The following is a 14,645-nucleotide window of genomic DNA, read 5'->3' as shown; positions in this document are numbered from 1 at the left end:
ACCAACCCTGTATCCAGTAAAGATTGTTCTTTATTTAAGAAATCTTTAAAACATAAAAAAGAAGAATCGTCCAAATAACCTTTCTCTTCCATTTTTTTATGTATAATGTCTTTTTGAAAAGGTTCAAGCCTAATAACAGCACTTTTGTTCCACCAGCCTTTGTTCTTAATCATCACAGATGAATTAGACGCTCTGACCACCTGTTGAGGCAAAGGATACCTAGATTCCCCTTTAACAACTTTCTTCGGTTTTCTGATGATCACCCAATCACCTGTTTCAATTTTGGAGTCATTCAGAGGAGAAACCCTATTCTGTAATCCGTACTTTTTTTCAAAGTTTTTTATTACACATTCATCAATAGAGCTAGGAGAAGTATCTCCCTCAATTTTTTTTAAAGTGGTCATATCTTTTTGAAAGACAGGTTTGTTTATATCATTTGCATCTCTCCCTTTCAATAAGAAAAAAGGTGTGAAACCGGTTACTGAATGTGGAGTGTTCAAATAACTCCAAACTTTCTCTTTGATATGTTTCTTTACATCCATGCCAGAAGATAGAGCTGTTTGTAACCCTTCTTTGAAAAATGTGTTAGCTCTCTCAACTAACCCATTAGCCGCTGGAAAATACAAAGGACTTTTAATATGCTTAATATTATGCTTACTTAAAAAAATCAACCATCTTTTTTGACACAAAATGTGTGCCATTATCGGATACTAATTTCTTGGGAAACCCTTCCACACAAAAAACTTTCTCCAAAAAAATCAATCACAACTTCTGTACTAGGGAACCTCACAAAATCATACGATATCCATTTTGAGTAATAATCAGTCAAGACTATTAAATATTTCATGTCTTCTGCCAAAATATTATAAGGTCCTGAAAAACCTATTGCCAACTTTTCCCATGCTTGGTCTGGCAACAAATTGGTGGAGGTAACTGCTTTTTTACTCTTCCAATGCTTGTCCGATAGAAGGCATTCTGGACAACGATTAACAAACTGATCAACAAAAGAATCCATGCACGGCCACCAATAAAATGTTCTTAAAATTTTCTTGGTTCCAGACATGCCAGGATGTCCAGAGTGTGCTCTAACCACAAGACCCTCTTTCAGAGTTTCAGGTGGTACAAAAAACCCACATCTAGTGATGAACCCATTCTCTAGACTAAGCTCGGAAGAAACCTGTTGGAAAGGAATCAAAACTTTACTTAGATTTCTCAATGGTGGCCATCCTTTTCTAATGTATTCCTTGACTTCCAACAGAAGAGAATCTTTTTTGTAACCCTCCAACCAATCACTCTCTGTAAAACATCCCAAAGTATTATCACAAGCATCTAAAGCGGAAACAACCACACATTCCTCCTCATTTGAGTCTAAACTCTCATCCTGATTCACTAGGGGAATCCTAGACAAACAATCCGCCCTAAAATTTGCTCCTCCTGAGATGTGTTTCACTTCAAAATTATATTCCTGCAATTTTGAAATTATCCTGACTAATCTCGAAGTAGCTTGACCAGTTCCGTTGCCGTTCATCAAGTAAATAAGCGGTTTATGATCAGTAAATAGATCAAAACAAGTACCCCATAAGTAATTTCTGAACTTTTCGACTGCCCAAGAGCAGGCTAAAGCTTCACGTTCTATAGTGCTATAATTAGCTTCTGCCACACTCAAAGTTGTAGAAATAAAAGCAATCGTATTCTCCTTTCCATTCACAAACTGTGTTAAAACTCCACCTAGACCTACACAGCTGGCATCTACAGTGACAATACACTTGATACCACAAGTAAAAGGTTTTAATGCTGGAGCATTCTTGATCATTTCTTTTACTTTCTGAAAAGCTTCCTCATGAATTAAAGACCAATCATACTTCACATTCTTTCTGGTTAAACATCTGAGTGGTTCTACTACAAATGCATAGCCATGCACAAAGCGTGCATAGTACTCGCTAAGTCCTAAAAAAGACCTTAGTGAGTCTTTATCAACAGGTGCTGGTGCAAGCATAATAGAATCAATTAGATCCTGTTTAGGTTTAATGCCTTCTTTGGTGATAGAGTGCCCTAAATATTCCAACTCTTGAACCAAAAACTTGCACTTATCTTTCGATGCAGTCATCCCCCTCTTACTCAAGATGCTCAAAACTTTTCCCAAAATTTCGTTGTGTTCCTCAACTCCTTTTCCAAAGATGAGGATGTCATCCTGAAATGCCTGCACTCCTTTGATGTCTACAAACAACGAGTCCATTAGCTTCTGAAACACACTAGCTGCAGAAGCTAATCCAAATGGGAGTCTCGTATATTTGAAGGCACCAAAGGGAGTTACAAACGTGGTAAGATTCTGTGACTTATCTGATAAAACAACCTGATGATAGGCTGATTTTAAGTCAATAAGAGAGAAATGAGTAGATTCGCCTATAGCCATCAGCATCTCCTGAATCAAAGGCAAGGGATGGCAATCCACTAAGATGTTCTTGTTTAGAGTGCGCAAATCTGCACACATGCGCAACTTTCCATTTTTCCTCTTAGCTAAAACTACAGCTGAAACCCACTCTGATGAGCTAGTAGGTTTAATCACTCCATCCTTGCACAGGCTATCCAAATGGTCTTTCAATTCTTCTCTTACACTCAACGGTACATTTCTAACCTTATGTATCACAGGTGATGCATTTTTTTTAATACAATTTCATGCTCCACCCCTCTCACACACCCAATTCTGTCTTCAAATACTTCCTTGTACTTTTTAAGAATTGATTCTAAATCATGTGAATTTTCTGACACCTTGCATTCGTCCATAAAAGCAATAGGAATATCTCCAAGAATAATGGGTGTATCACTACCGGGTTTTAACATGATACCCATTCTTCCTAAATCGCGCCAACCAATGATATCTTTACCTTTCTTAACAACATAAACTTTAGTTGTTATCTCCCTTCCAAGTAGTTCCACCAAACCTGTGAAATATCCTAATATGTTGATGTAATGACCTCCAATAGCCTTTGGATTGACATCTTGGTAGGAAAAGAATTATTAGCATATGTTATTTCATCCACAATGGTTATTGGCGAACCAGAATCCGCCATAACCTCCAATTTAACACCTGCAATAACTGCTTCACCAAGGGGTGCTTTGAAAGTAATCTCCGAATCAATTAGATTTATATTAATTACAAGGTTACTGATTTCATCCTCCATATCATCTAAAGCATTAACACTGGTTTGTGAAACATTCCTATTTCTAAAAACAGTTTTACATGCACTTTCAAGATGACCTATTTTTTTACACTTTGCACATTTTTTTCCATGTGCAGGACATTTTGGATTATTAGCAAAGTGAGACTTAGACCCACAACGATAACATGACAAATTCTTCTTAGCAGAAGTGGCACCTTTATCTTTTCTAATTTCTAAAGTTTTTATCTTGTCGGTTACTGAACATACAGCCTCTGAATTATCTGTTCCAGATATAACTTTCGTTGACACTGAAGACCTATCTATTCCGATAGCAATGTCAATCACTTCCGTTAAAGTTGGATTCCTACATGCCAAGAGACGTTCTTGTACCTTTTTTGAGAAACAATGAAATACTAATTGATCTCTTAAATAAATGTCTAACATATCTCCAAAATCACACTTCGCTGCCAAAATACGTAAGTTTGAAACATAGTCTTCTATTCTTTCCTCTGGCAATTGTTTTCTTTTGTTAAAACTGTGTCTTCCCACCATAATGTTAGGTTGTTCATGAAATCTTTTCTCCAACCTTTTAACTGCTTCAGTGTAATCATCCCATGGAATGAATTGGCCAGCTGGTGGTTCACTTTCAGGAATGTTATCAAATATTTCCCTTCCTGCATCACCGAGAAGTCCATATAAAACAGCACTTTTCCTTTCATTCGAATAGTCTTTCCCATCTATTGCAATGAGATAACTCTCAAAAGACTTATGCCACTGTTCCCACCTAACTGGTGGTTTACCAGCATTCTGTAGGAAAGGATTAATTTGATAGGGTTGAATCTGATAAGCCATTCTCCTAATAAATCTCAATAAACAAATATCCAATTACCTTCAGCTTATTTTTCAAACAGTTTGTTATTATAGTTGTTTTTTTTTTTTTTTAAGTCTAAATTTTCAATGCAAGTACTTTGTAATCGTTCCCTTTAGCTTCCGATTTGAGAAGAAATTGTAAATACCACAAAAAGATCTTTATATGGCCCCTTTATCTTCTTCCTTCGTGATGTACTGCAAATCTGCTTCCTACGATCTTCCTAACTATCACAAAATGGCCGCCGCGTTGGGTCACGTCCTTTGACCTTGCGTGATGACACACAAACCACGCGGCGCGCTCTGCTTGCCTTGCTCAGAACGCTCTGCCCCTCAATGACGCGCTGAAAGTTGAGACGCGCCTCTGTGACGCGCTGTAGTAACGCGAAGCTCTGGCTCTGTCACGACGCGTAGAAGGCTGACACGCGCTTCACTGACACGCTGCAGTCACACGCGGCTCTGGAATGCCGGGTCCATTTCAAAAAGAGGCAGTTATCATCCTTCCGACATCCAAGGCATACTATTTAGGTAAAGTAATCTTACCGCAATATTTTCTTAGATGTCTGTGGAAGTAGATGCCTCCTTCTTTCTCAAAACAATTTTCTGCTTCTCGGTGGGTTGACTTTCAAACTCAACTGCCTTTTAAAAAAAATTTTTTTATTTCGGATCCCAATCCATCGTCGCCATATTTATGTTGTAATGAGGACAACATAAATGGCACGAGTGATATTGATAGATGTTTATTTCAGATAAAAGTCAATATCATAAGAAACCCACAAGAAGAGGTATGAAGATGAGATGCTGTCGTGTCCAGGTACAGATCGGAATGACACGACAGCCAACACTGGTAAAAGAATGTGGAACACAGAACATGTCATAACAGAACCTAAGTGAAGTTAAAGGTACAGATGCAACACAGGGCTAGCATTAGGACATTTGAGCACATTTAGAGTATACTTGCAAACCCTCCGGATTTAGGAAGAAGATTCAGACTTTTGTAAAGCTTCACATAAACCAATGTTGCCTATTGTCAGCATAAAGCTTCCTCTACCCATAGTGCTTTAAAAGAAAAAAGAGTGATGTTTAAATTATTACAACGCCTCCTCAAAGGGAAGTAAGCGCTATATAAATGCTATTTATTTTGTGCAAATGCTGGGAAAGATCAACACATCTGATGTTCTAACAGTGCACGCATAGCTCCTAAACAGACCTGAACAAAGTGAAAAGCTGCCTCTCTTAAGTATGTGTGAAGTGTTAACAAGGTGTGAGCCTTTGTTTACACTCTACCGCATTTTTTTGCCTCTGTTGCCAGCCAGGAGAGCAATTGTTCAAGGCAAGGTAACAACTAGGCTAAAGCTCTGTATAGCAGGTCTATCCCTCAAGATGCTCTCTATCCCCCGGTGCGGTGAAAGTAAGGTGGCCGTGTGTAGAACCAAGAGAAGTTCCCCGGACCCCCACATGCACCTCACAGGGCCCCCCCTGGGTGGGGTTCCAAATCCACCGTCACCCCATGGCCGAGCCCTACAATCACAGCACCCACATTCCATTCCACCGCCTCCCGTTTTACTCACAGCTGCTCTGGACGTCTCCGTGACACCGGCCAATCAGAGCCAGCGGCTCGCGGCCAAGGAGAGGGGCGGGGCCGCGCCCAGAGTGAGGCTTGGAATGCACACTCTGCCATCTAATAGGTCGACGAATCTCAAGAGGATATTGAAAACAGGCTGTGCTGAGGCTTCGGTTCTGTGGAAGGAAATAGGGCGGCCATATTGGAAAAGGACAAGTTTTACAGCTTTGTGAGTGAAGTTGTATTGTTGTTAACGACAACTCCAGAAAACCACCTGTAAAAGCAAAACAGAACTTCGTAGTTGTAGATTGTTGTAAAGAATTCCAATACCCCAGAGGTATTTTCCAGGTATATTCCTTTACTTAAACCCTCTTCAAACATCAAGGAGAAGTAGATACATCCAACAGCAAACAGCTCTCCTTCATCAATGTCCCCACATTCTTTTCATGCTTATCACATCAAGGTAGAACATTGACAGTGTCTCAAGAAGGGCTCGTGAATAATAAGAGAAGCTTCATAATATGTTAAAAGCAAACAATTTAGAAAAAACAGCCATATGCTACTGAATAATTAAAAGAAACCTGCCACTTCTTGCATCAATTCAATCAATCAAACAGCATTTGTAAAGCGCAAAATTGTCACCCCCAGGGGTATCACAGCGCTGATTCTCCCTCGAAGTGCCAGATTTTGAGTCTGTCTGAAGTCTGCCATTGAGGGGGTTGTGCAGAGCAGGAGGGAAACGTTCCAGATCTTGGCAGTGATGTAGGAGGAGGAGCAGTCACTGATGTGGCTGCAAAGGATGTGGGGTGTGGGTGTTCGAGGGCGAGTGAACAGGAGCGCAGTTGTCTAGAGGGTTTGTGAAGCTCAGTTGATGGTTGATGTAGGCAGGTCCTAGGTCATGGAGGGCTTTGTAGGCGTACGTGAGGCTCTTGAACTAACATCTCTCTGGATGGGGAGCCAGTGGAGGTCTCTCAGGTGGGGGGTGATGTGGGTTCGTTTGGGGAGGTCCAGGATGAGTGTGGCTGCAGCGTTCTGTATGGTCTGGAGGCTGCTGAGGAGCTGGTTGGAGATGCCGGCGTAGAGGGCATTGCCGTAGTAGAAGCAGCTGATGAGAAGGGCCTGAGTGGCAGTCTTTCTGGTGTTGGATGGGATTCATCTAAAGATTCTACTGAGCATGCAAAGTGTGTAAAAGCATGAGGATGCGACTGCGTTGACTTGTAGTTTCATGGTCAGTTGGCTGTCGAGGATGAAGCAGAGGTTGCGTTCATGGTCGGTCGGTGTGGGGGTAGGTCCGAGTTCTGCAGGCCACCAGCAGTGGTCGCATGCGGAGGTATTCTTCCAGAAGAACAGTACTTTGATTTTTGTCGGAATTGATTGGGAGGCAGTTGTCCCTCGTCCATTTGGCAACATTGGTCACAGGGTCGCAGAAGTTGGATTTGGCATTGGAGGTTCCTAGGTGAGTGAGAGGATCAGTTGAGTGTCATCTGCATGGGAGATTATGTTGTGTCCATAGGATCTGACAACATCTGCGAGGGGGGTCATGTAGACATGAACAGGGTAGGGCTGAGAGATGATCCTTGTGGTATGCCACTTATAATGTTTTTGGGAGCGGAGGTGAAGGGAGGCAGTCGAATGCCCTATGTGCCTCCTGTAAGGAAGGAGGCAATCCACTTGAGGGCATCTTTCTGTATGCCTTTGTTGTAGAGACTGGTAATGAGGTTGTTGTGGGAGACAGTGTTAAATGCGGCAGAGAGATCGAGGAGGATTAGGGCCACAACTTCTCCACGGTCGAGTGACATCCTGATGTCATCTGTGGCAGTGATCAGCATGGTCTCAGTACTGTGGTCAGCATGGAATCCTGATTGTGAGGCGTCCAGTAGGTGGTTTTGTTCCAGGAATTCGGTGAATTGCTGGTTGATGGCTTCCTCAAGTACTTTGGCAGGGTAAGGGAACATGGATATTGGATGATAATTTTGGAGATTGCTGGGGTCTGCAGAGGCTTTCTTTAGGAGGTGCTGATGTCTGCATTTTTCCATCTGTCCGGGAAGGTTGCTGTGGAGATGGACATGTTGAGAATGCTGGTGAATTGCATGCTGATTGGGTTTGTTGCAAGGTTGTAGAAGTGGTGGGGGTAGGGGTCGGTGGGCGTTCCGTAGTGGATGGAAGACATGATGGCTGAGGTGGTCAGGGCGGTGAGTGGAAACCGGGTGTTCGCTCGTTGGATGAGGCCGTTGGGGTTGAGGGTGGCAGGTTGGAGGTTGAAATTGTTGTAGATGTTGGTGATGTTGCTGTGGAAGTAGTCTTGTAGTGTAGTTACTATATTCCCAATAGGCTCTGCGCATTGGAATAACATATCCTATAAATTTGACGTAGGACTTAGGTCGACTAGGTCTCTATCGAATATATTAAACTTAATTGTGAGTGCCAGCTAGCTCAGAGGTCACTAGAAACTTTCTCGAATAAACAAGAAGGGATTCGTTTCTGACAACCGCATAAACATGACAACTTTGTTTCCCAAGAATAAAATGTATCTTCACAGTCGTGGAAACAATAGATAGATATTTCACTCAGTCAATCGTGCATGCTTCGTTTCATCAGAGGTGCAGAGAAATAGAGAGACGGGTGTTTTCAATAAAAGGATTTATTGAACAGTCTTCTTTCTCATGCAGAAGAAATTAACTGCTACAATCGTAATACTGGCTGTAAAGTATAATGCGTACAGAAAAAAGAGTATTATAAAATAATACTGTAAAAGCATGGTATGGTTTCCAAGCCATAAAATACATATATAAATAACAAAGACTAAAAGTACTCAACCGGTGCTTCTAAAATATGCCTACCCCGATGTACCTAACCTAAGTCTAGTACGAGGGAAGGAGTAAGTGAGGTGTATCATAAGTTTAGTAATCTTTGCCAATAATCTATCCAAGATTTCTCTTAGGGTCTAATCAGCTCCGCACCTTGGTTTAGAATGAAGGAGGTCTGGTATCTCTGTCTCGGGACTTGATTTCCCAACACCCCGCAAGGGGAGCTTGGAAACACTGGAGCTGGATTCTCAGCGAGAGAAAGGCAGCCTCTCTGTCAGTGCGTCAGCTGGAGGGTCGGCTTCCTTCGGAACTTGGTGTAGCGAGCTGTGTCGGGCAAGTAGATAGTCGAACCGCTCCAAACCACCGCGTGTTTGCTAGGGCAAGTGGGGGCATATTTATACCTTGAAGGTGCCGAATGTGACGTAAAATTGGACATAATAACGTCATCAAAGAACTCCAAGGGAATGGCAGTTCTTTGAAAACTCCATGAGCTCTTGGACAAATCAATATTCAAGCAAGGGGAAGTCCCTGTTTTCCAAGAAATCGTTTGTGGCTTTTCGGAACTAGTGGAAGTATCCATGCCTGTATTTGGACTGCATGGGCTATGTCTAAATATGGTTATGATTTCTATGCCTATTTAAGGGCAAGGTGATTTGTACCTATATAAGGGCATGAATCGGGAAAATTGGACTTGGGTCCTAAAGTGCTATACAACAGTCTAAGAGAGTGTCGCTGATTTCTTGGGAGAGGTGGATGGTGTTCTCTATTGCTGTCGGGTTGGAGAATTCTTTGACTATTTTGAAGAGTTCCCTTGTGTGGTTAGTTGTGAAGTTGATGCGGATGAAGATGGCTGCTTTTTTGGCTTCTTCGATGTGCCGGTGATAGTTGCTGAGAGCAGCTCTGTCGGCGAGGTTCTTGGTGGCGCACTATAGTTTCTCCAGTTGGTGGCAGTTGCGCTTGGTGGTCCTGAGTTCTGGGGTCTACCAGCTGGCATTCTTGGAGGTCTTGCTGGGTTTTGTGGGTTTCAGTGAGTCAACTGTGTCTATTGGTGATCCAGGCGGCAAAGTTCTGGATGGCCTAGTCAAGGTCCATTGAGGCATCGGGTTGGGAGGTGGTGAGGGCCTGTGACCACTGAGTTTCAGTGACCTTGCTACAACTGTGGTGGGAGGAGATCTGAGGCCTGGTGATGATGTGCTGGACATCGGTGATGGTGAAGTATATGATGTTGTGGTCAATCCAGGTGAGTTCTGTGTGTTGTGGCTGAATTTTATTCTATTGCTGGAGGTGAAAATGGGGTCGAGTGTGTGTCTTGTTTTGTGCGTGGCTTCAGTGATCTTTTGGGAGAGGCTAATGTTGTCCAGTTTCTCCAGGAGGGCAATGGAGTTGGAGTCATTGATGTGGAAGTTGGGTTTGCCAAGTAGGATCTAGTAGTGAGTGTTGATTGCTAGAGGGGCAATAAGGTTGGCGATGGCATCGCAGACTTTTGCTTGGGGTCCCGGGGGTCTGTACGCGAGGGTGTCTCTTATTGTGGTCTTTGCGTCAGTTTGCAGTAGGAAGTTGAGGTGTTCCATGAGACTCGTGGGATAGTCGTTGGTGATGGTGCATCTCATGGTTTGCTTAAGGATGATAGTGATGCCTATGACTAGTTTGTTGGCGCAGTCATTGTGTATCATCTTGTAGTCTTCAGGAGTGGCGGTGGTGATGTTGGGGTTCAAGGAGGGGTTGAGCCATGTTTTGGTGATGAAGGCAATGTCCATGGAGCAGGTGGTGATGGTGTGCCAGATTTCCGAGACGTGTTTGCAGGCATTGAGCAACATACATTGGAGTGGTTGCGGGGTGTTCGTAGTCTTGTGGGCAGGAGTGGTACTGGATCTTTCATAGGTTCTGTTGCAGGAGAAGTGGCAGTGTCAGCAGGTGAAGGGTCCTATGGTGAATCGTAGGGAGAAGTAGACACAGCTGTTGTTTTGGAATCCGGGTGCCTGGTCCAGGAGTTCCTTGGTCGTGTACCATTGGGTGGCGGGAGGGCCAGGGATCCTGGCTCTGGGCGTTGTCCAACTGACAGGGTGTTGGTGGCACCCATTGTGCGCGACCGCTGCGTGGTCATGCCCAGGTCCTGGTAGGTGGTTCAGGTGGACCTGGGTGCCGGGTAGGGACCGGGAGTGGGAAGCGCAGGCACAGGGACAGCAGGCAGCACAGGGATCGGGACAGCAGGCAGTGCTTACTGCATATCACCCATTTGTTAATACCTTTAAAGTTGTTCTCCTACCCACAGCCTAGTAAACTATATTATAAGATCCTGCTTGTGATTGAATGAATGAAATTGTAGTTGTATAGCACATGGCTACCCTGAGGCCTCCCAGCGCTGTTGACAGAGAAACAGAAGAGCTGTGGAGTTAAAGCAATGTCTTGAAGAGATGGGTTTCTAAGAGTTTCCGGAAGGCCAAGAGGCTATTTTCCTTCCGTAAAGTGTGTGGGGGGGGGGGGGGGGGGGGGGGGGAGAGTGTTCCAAATCTTGGAGGCATTGAACGAAAAGCAGCGTCCATCCCATCCAGATCTTCGTATTTTCTTTGGGGTGGCCAAAAACGAAGAACTAGAGCGAAGGGTTCTGGTTGGGAGATAGGGAGTGACCAGGGAATGGGTAATGGCCGGGCCAGTCTTCCAGATGGCTCTGTGAGCCAGGCACATGGCTTTAAACTGTATCCTGCCCGGAATTGGTAGCCAATGAAGACTCCTCAGTGCTGGTTTTGCAGATTGCCACTGGAGAATCTGGAGAAGTTGGCGCGCTGCGCAATTCTGAATCAATTGCAGTTTGTGGACAGTAAATTGGGGAGCTCCAAGATATAGGGCATTCCCATAATCAAGGAAGAGAGTATGAGGGCCTGTACCATAATTCTTCTTGCCTGGAAGGGAAGAAGGGGATGATTTTCCGCACCATTCTCATCAGCCTGTAGCAGGTAGCTGAGAGCTTGGTGACATGGTAGTTAAAATTAAGGGAGCTGTCGAGCCACATGCAAGGCTCTTGATCTGTACCTTTGGAGGTGGTGCAGGGCCAAGACATACCGGCCACTGGAGAGCGGGGATGGACGACGGAGGGTTGCCCAGGAACATAATATCCATCTTGTCCCCATTGAGCTTGAGGCAAGAGAGTTCCATCCACTCGGCCACGGCCTCTAGGCAAGCACCTAGGGAGCTAGACGACTCCTTGTCTGATTCAACACATGTATCCCAAAATTGAACAGTAGATATTAAAGATGAAAATGTGCGTGCAAGCTGAGGAGGAGTTGTGCATGGAGACTTGATCTCATGCATGCATGCAGTTGCAGGGAGTGCACACTTAGCTCTATGATAACTGAAGATGCAAGGAGTGTGCATGGGGACTTGATCTGATGCATTCATACGGTTGCAGGGAATGCAAACCTAGCCCTATGGTAAGTGAAAATGCAAGGAGTGTGGATGGGAACTTGATTCAGTGCATGCATGCAGTTGCAGGGAGTGCACACTTAGCTCTATGGTAAGTGAAGATCCAAGGAGTGTGCATGTGGAAGTGATCTCATGCATGCATGCATTTACAGGGAGTGTGCACTTAGCTCTATGGTAAGTGAATATGCAAGGAGTGTGCACGTAGACGTGATCCTGTGCATGCATATGATTGCCGGGAGTGCACACTTAGTTTAATGGTAAGTGAAGATGCAAGTAGTGTGCATGGGGAAGTGATCCCATACATGAATGTGTTTGCAGGGAGTGCTCTCTTAGGTTTATGATAAGTGAAGATCCACGGAGTGTGGATGGGGACTTGATTTAGTGCATGCATGCAGTTGCAGGGAGTGCACACTTTGCTCTGTGGTAAGTGAAGATGCAAGAAGTGTGCATGGGGATGTGATCCCATGCATGCATAAGGTTGCAGGGAGTGCGTATTTAGTGGATGGGGCCTTGATCCCTTGCATGCATGCGGTTGCAGGGAGTGCACAATTAGCTCTATGGTAAGTGAAGATCCAAGGAATGTGCATGTGGAAGCAAGATGGGGGGCCGCTCCTTTTCACATCTAGCGGCTAAATCGTGGAACGCTCTCCCCCAGTCTTTAAGAGAGATACACAGCCTCACTGCCTTCCGTAAACACCTGAAGACACATCTTTTCAACTAATGTCTTCACTGAATTGTCACTCTTGGTTCTGAAGCGCTACAAGGCCTCCGGGTAGTATGGCGTTATACAAATATTCTTTCAATTCAATTCAATTTCAATCCCATGCATGCATGCAGTTGCAAGGAGTGTGCACTTAGCTCTCTGGTTAGTGAAGATGCAAGGAGTGTGCACGTAGATGTGATCCTGTGCATGCAAACGATTGCCGGGAGTGCACACTTAGTTTAGTGGTAAGTGAAGATGCATGTAAGTGTGCATGGAGAAATTATCCCATACATGAATGTGGTTTACCCCTACAGTAAGTGAAGATGAAAGGAGTTGTGTATGGAGACTTGATCCCATGCATGTATGCAGTTGCAGGGAGTGTGCACTTAGCTGTATGTTAAGTGAAGATGCAAGGAGTCTGCATGGAGACATGATCTCGTGCATGCATGCGGTTGCAGGGAGTGCACACTTAGTTCTGTGGTAAGTGAAGATGCAAGAAGTGTGCATGGGGATGTGATCCCATGCATGCATAAGGCTGCAGGGAGTGCGTATTTAGTGGATGGGGACTTGATCCCTACCATGCATGCGGTTGCAGGGAGTGCACAATTAGCTATGTAGTAAGTGAAGATGGAAGGAGTGTGCCTGGAGACTTGATCCTGTGCATGCATGCATTTGCAGGGAGTGTGCACTTAACTCTATGGTAAGTGAAGATGCAAGGAGTGTGCACATAGACGTTATCCTGTGCATGCATGTGATTGCAGGGAGTGCAAACTTAGTTTAGTGGTAAGTGAAGATCCAAGGACTGTGCATGGAGAAGTGATCCCATACATGAATGTTCTTGCAGGGAGTGCTCTCTTAGGTTTACGATAAGTGAAGATCCAAGTAGTATGGATGGGGCCTTGATCCAGTGCATGCATGTGCTTGCAGGGAGTGCACACTCAGCTCTGTGGTAAGTGAAGATGCAAGGAGTGTGCACATAGACGTTATCCTGTGCATGCATGTGCTTGCAGGGAGTGCACACTTAGCTCTGTGGTAAGTGAAGATGCAAGGAGTTGTGCATGGAGACTTGATCCCGCCTGTCTGCCTGAAGCCTCACGAATGGAGACAGCGTCCTACAATAATGACGTTTCTCAGCGACACAGATTGCTGAACTTTTCTAACTAAGACATGAATTTGGCCATCTTACCTTAGCCCTGGAGAAGCCCTTGTGAAGGGTGAAACGCATTGGCTGTTTGTGTACAAAGGACTGGATATTAACCCCTTCGATGCTGGCCCGTTTCCGCCGCTGTGCGGTAAACAAACGAACAGGGCGGGGCCGTGACGAACCCCAGCCGTCATCGGCACACGAGCACCGCGGAGCGTGACGGCTGGGGCTCGTCACCAGCATGCAAGGGGTTAAAGACGTGATACCAACCTTATCACGCCTGCGTAACTAATTTGTTTTGTATGCACTGTAATTTGTTGCTTCTCTGTGTTGCCTCTCATCAATCCTTTTATGTAATCAATTTGTAGTCATGTGGCAGCTGGCCACTTGAGGTGGGAAATACAAGTATATAATATCTTCTTTGTGACTAGCCTAGGTAGTGCAGTTGCCGTCATACCCCTGATAAAGCCTTACTGCTCGCCCACACTACCACAAATAGAGAGTAAGGTGCTATCTACTTTTACCTCTGCCTACCTTTGGGGTTCTACTGGACTCTGTGCACACTATACCTCATTTTGGTATATTATATACAGAGCCAGCTTCCTATAATAGGTAAGTGACAGAGCCTGTAGGTGAGTCACGGAGGCTGTAGGTGAGTGACAGAGCCTATAAGTGAGTCACGAAGCCTATAGGTGAGTGACAGAGCATGTAGGTGAGTGACATGGCCTGTAGGTGAGTGACAGAGCCTATAGGTGAGTCACAGAGACTGTAGGTGAGTGACAGAGGCTATAGGTGAGAAACAGAGCCTGTAGGTGAGTGACAGAGCCTGTAGGTGAGTCACAGAGCATGTAGGTCAGTGGCAGAACATGTAGGTGAGTCACGGAGGCTGTAGGTGAGTGACAGAGCCTATAGGTGAGTGACAGAGCCTATAGGTGAGTCACGGAGACTATAGGTGAGTGACATGGCCTGTAGGTGAGTA

At 44.7% G+C, this 14,645-nt stretch overlaps 1 protein-coding gene across 1 annotated transcript in view; it reads right to left on the bottom strand.

The window, feature by feature from the left end:
• TRIM45 (tripartite motif containing 45) overlaps positions 1-5,623 on the bottom strand; it is a 74,379-nt gene extending 68,756 nt beyond the window's left edge. Inside the window, exon 1 of the mRNA XM_078656602.1 lies at positions 5,600-5,623. The gene's annotated coding sequence lies outside the window, so the exon portion shown is untranslated. The remainder of the gene's footprint in view (positions 1-5,599) is intronic.
• Positions 5,624-14,645: the final 9,022 nt, after the last annotated feature.

The sequence above is a fragment of the Lissotriton helveticus genome, chromosome 8 (genome assembly GCF_964261635.1).
Source record: "Lissotriton helveticus chromosome 8, aLisHel1.1, whole genome shotgun sequence".
Lineage (NCBI taxonomy): Eukaryota > Metazoa > Chordata > Amphibia > Caudata > Salamandridae > Lissotriton > Lissotriton helveticus.
Note: the sequence above shows the minus strand (reverse complement) of the source record. Positions and strands in the feature narration are given on the sequence as shown.